Source organism: Macrotis lagotis, chromosome 1 (genome assembly GCF_037893015.1).
Source record: "Macrotis lagotis isolate mMagLag1 chromosome 1, bilby.v1.9.chrom.fasta, whole genome shotgun sequence".
Taxonomy (NCBI): Eukaryota; Metazoa; Chordata; class Mammalia; order Peramelemorphia; family Peramelidae; genus Macrotis; species Macrotis lagotis.
Genome location: NC_133658.1, coordinates 31,604,597 through 31,608,926, shown reverse-complemented (window position 1 = coordinate 31,608,926; position 4,330 = coordinate 31,604,597). Strand labels below are relative to the sequence as shown.

Sequence of the window (4,330 nt, the reverse complement as noted above, 5' to 3'; positions counted from 1 at the left end):
AAAACAAAAACAAAAAAAGAAAGTGAGTTCTTTAAGGTAGAGACACTTTCTTTTGACTTGTATTTATATTCTCAGAACTTAGCATAAGGCTGTAGGAAGTATTCAATAAATAATTGTTTATTTATTAGGAAACAGCTTGGAAGCACAATGGATTGATTTCTGAGCCTGGAGTGATGAGAATCTGAATTTAAATACTTTCTAATTGTGTAAACCTGGACAAGTCACTTGAGTTCTCTGAATCAATTTCCTCTATAAAATGGGGAAAATAATCATATCAACCTCCCATTGTTGTGAGAATCAAAAGAGTTAATAATAGTAAAAAACATCTCATGCAGCATCTGGGACTTAGTAAACACTATATAAGCATTGAGTTTTTTTATTTTTTTAATATTTTATTGACTAAGTAACTGATATATAGTCTGCAGTATACTAGATCATAGGGGAGTACAACATGAAACTCAAAGAAAAATCATAGAATCCATTTTGCATCTCCCATGAATAGTTACAACATCTATCCGTATTCATGAGTTTTCTATTATGAGTTCCTTAACTGTGATTCAATAATGCAATGATTCTGTGAAACTCCAGTGGGAGTCAATATTTCTTCCACTATTGACCTTAGGTTATGCTGAATGTTTTCCCCCCCACAAAGGAAAGCATTTTTCACAAAGTGTCAGGACAATTTCTCTGAGAAGTCAGATAATAACCTGTACTCTTGCTGGGGAATATTGGTAAGAAGAAAAAAGAGCTTTAAACTAGTGTGTTCTTTTTACTGAATTGACACCCTCCTTGTTTTTCAGCCTTTTAAGATTTCATGTTGAAAATAAAAATAACCTGAGCTGCCTGTCATTAATTTTAGGGCCTATTTGGAGTATTATCATTAATATTTCATTAGAAAATTATTGGTTTTCCCTTATATATGTGATGAGGAAAGGTTGTGTGCTTTCTTAAAAGAGAGATTTTTTTGTATTTGAGAATCAAAGAGCCTTTCCTTCAAAGATCATATTTCCAAAAGTAATAGCAAAATTCAATGTAAATCTGTGTGAAATGGGATTTATTCTGAAAAGATATGGTGATACAAATGGGGAAAAAGTCAATTTGGATGAAAATGGCCTGGGTTCAAGTCCTAGCTTTAGTCTTTAAGGGTCATAAGCTCCAGGGCAAGTTACTTCACCACAATGAATCTCTAGGCCTCATCTGTGAAATGAATTAATATTTAGTTACTGATTTCTCCTTCCAGTAAGAAAATTGAGTTAAGATTTGTAAAAATACATTGCTACAATAAATTTCTGGGTACTTAGAAAGAATTGATCATTACCCTCAATTCTCCCTTGTTCAATTCCATCCTACAACTGTTTATTAAGTAATGTGTGAGGCAGTAGCCAGAGTTTTAGAGTAATACAGAAATGAAAACAAAAGGGATCCTGACCTTTAAGAAGCTAATCTTCTCCCTTGGGGATCAACATGTATACAAGAATACAAAGCAAATTCGCATGTGAGAGGATATCTTTAACAAGGAGGTATGTCAGGAAACTCCTTTGAGAAGAAATGGTGTTCGAGATGAGCTGGAAAAAAAGAATTAAAATAATTGTTAGACCCTTGGTCTCTCTCCTCCGAACCCCGCGGAGCCAGCCCCGACCAGAAATTCAGCATGTCGATTTTGAAGACCATTGCAAGAGAGATCTTTGCCTCTCGTGGAAACCCCACTGTTGAAGTTGATCTCTATACTTCAAAAGGTCTCTTCAGAGCTGCTGAACCCAGTGGAGCTTCTACTGGCATCCATGAAGCCCTGGAGCTCCGAGACAATGATAAGACCCGATATATGGGGAAAGGTGTCTCAAAAGCGGTTGAGCACTTCAATAAAACTATTGCCCCGACCCTGATTAGCAAGAAACTGAATGTTGTAGAGCAGAAGATTGACAAATTGATGATAGAGATGGATGGTTCTGAGAATATATCTAAATTTGGAGCAAATGCTATATTGGGAGTGTCTCTGGCTGTTTGTAAGGCTAGGGCTGCAGAGAAAGGTGTCTCCTTGTTCTGCCATATCGCTGATCTTGCAGGCAATGAAGAAGTCATCCTGCCAGTTCCAGCCTTGAATGTGATCAATGGTGGCTCCCATGCTGGTAACAAGCTAGCAATGCAAGAAATCATGATTCTCCCTGTTGGAGCATCAAACTTCAAGGAGGCCATGCGCATTGGAGCTGAGGTCTACCATAACCTGAAGAATGTGATTAAGAAGAAATATGGACAGGATGCCACAAATGTAGGAGATGAAGGTGGCTTTGCTCCTAACATCCTGGAGAATAAAGAAGCTCTCGAGCTGCTGAAGGAAGCGATTGTCAAGGCTGGCTTTACTGACAAGGTTGTAATTGGCATGGATGTTGCTGCGTCTGAATTCTTCCAGTCTGGGAAATATGACTTGGACTTCAAGTCTCCTGATGATCCCAGCAGATACATCTCACCTGCTGAGCTTGGGGACCTTTACAAGAGCTTCATCCGGGACTATCCAGTGGTGTCTATTGAAGATCCCTTTGACCAGGATGATTGGGAAGCTTGGAAGAATTTTACTGAAACAGCAGGCATCCAGGCTGTAGGGGATGATCTCACAGTGACCAATCCCAAGCACATCGAAAAGGCTATGAATGAGAAAGCTTGCAATTGCCTCTTGCTTAAAGTGAACCAGATTGGCTCCATGACGGAATCTCTCCAGGTGTGTAAGCTGGCCCAGTCCAATGGGTGGAAGTAATGGTTTCCCATCGCTCCGGAGGGACTGAAGATACCTTCATTGCAGACCTGGTGGTGGGTCTCTGCACTGGGCAGATCAAGACTGGGGCCCCCTGCCGATCTGAGTGTTTGGCCAAGTATAACCAAATTCTCAGAATTGAGGAAGAACTGGGCAGCAAGGCTAAATTTGCTGGAAGGAACTTCAGAAACCCTCTGGCCAAGTAAGCTCCATGACCATGAAACCTCAGAGCTAGTAGGCTACAGTCACCTCAGTAGAAGTCCTCCAAAGAATGGGCAGCACCAAATAGTAGACCTGTTTTGTTTTGGGGATGGGGGATCAGTGCTACATAACTCCACCCTGCTCTCTTCCACCTTTCTGTGTTCTCACTGCTTCTTCTGGTACCTGATCATTTGGTCCTTTTTTGGAATACCTAATCTTGTGACTGGATAGAATGATCTGTTCTCACCCCCACCCCCAGTGTTGATGTTCAGAGTCATATACTTGTGATGCAGCCCCCCAACAAGCCCATGGGCCAGATCCTTTAGTGGCTTCTATGTGCAGAATAAAAGTATTCAGTAATCCACTGGAAAAAAAAAATAATTGTTAGACCATCCCTTACCTCTAGAAACCTATACTTTCTCTCTGGTGTAAAAAGCAATCATGCATACATTCTGCCAGAAATTACTGCTATACATACATACATACATGGCAGTGCTATATTCTGTCTAGATAATTCCTACCAGTAGAAATGAGTAGATGGTGTAATATATAAGGATGAACTTGCCCTGGTCAATATTCTGATTTGCCTGGTCATCTTCCTCTGGGAATCTGAATATTTTAAGGATAACTGTCTGAATCACTTGAGTCTGGCTGAAGCAATAGCTCTTATTTTAAACCCAAGTTAAATGAAACCTTGGACCCAACTTTAATTTAAATATTGGAAATATTTAAAAAAAAACAGAACCAAAAGGTTTTCTTATCATCTTTTGCTTTTGGAGCTATTAGGTCAGAATAAAATTTTTACTATGCAAACGGGTTTCTATTTCCCTGTCCTATTTATAGTAATATATTCCAGTTAGGTACTTTTTCTTTATCTGGTTCCTCTTTGCATTCCTCCTCCTCTTGCTCCTTTCCTTCCTCCCTTTTCTCCTCTTTAACTTTCCTTTTCCTTCTTCCTCCTCCTCCTCCTTCTTCTTCTCCTCCTTCTCCTTCTTCTTCTTCGCCTTCTCTTCTTTTGTTCTACCTTTGTTCTTTTTCTTCTTCCTCTTCTATTCATATGTGATATATATATATACATATCAAAAACAAACAAAAATATTAAAGAACAAAAGAGAAACTACTAAACGATGCTATAGGGTTCAGATAGAGAATGAAGCAGAAAAGGCAATAAGATGAAGCATTATACCAGTTTCTTAAGTCAATAAACGTTTATTAAGCACCTGCTATGTGCCACGTACCCTGTAGTCTCTTGGAAAAGAATACTTCTTTCACTTCTTAACTCAGTGAAATAGTAGATGGAAGTGGCATGACTATGTTCAGCTGGTTCTTCATTCAAAATTCTCATTTAAAATTTGTTTTTTCCATCTTTTTTGTGTCATCTGA

The 4,330-nt window shown here is 39.0% G+C and overlaps 1 pseudogene; it reads left to right on the top strand.

Annotated features, from left to right (window-relative positions):
* The first annotated feature begins 1,614 nt into the window (after positions 1 to 1,614).
* LOC141512992 (alpha-enolase pseudogene) lies at positions 1,615 to 2,992 on the top strand (annotated as a pseudogene).
* Positions 2,993 to 4,330: the final 1,338 nt, after the last annotated feature.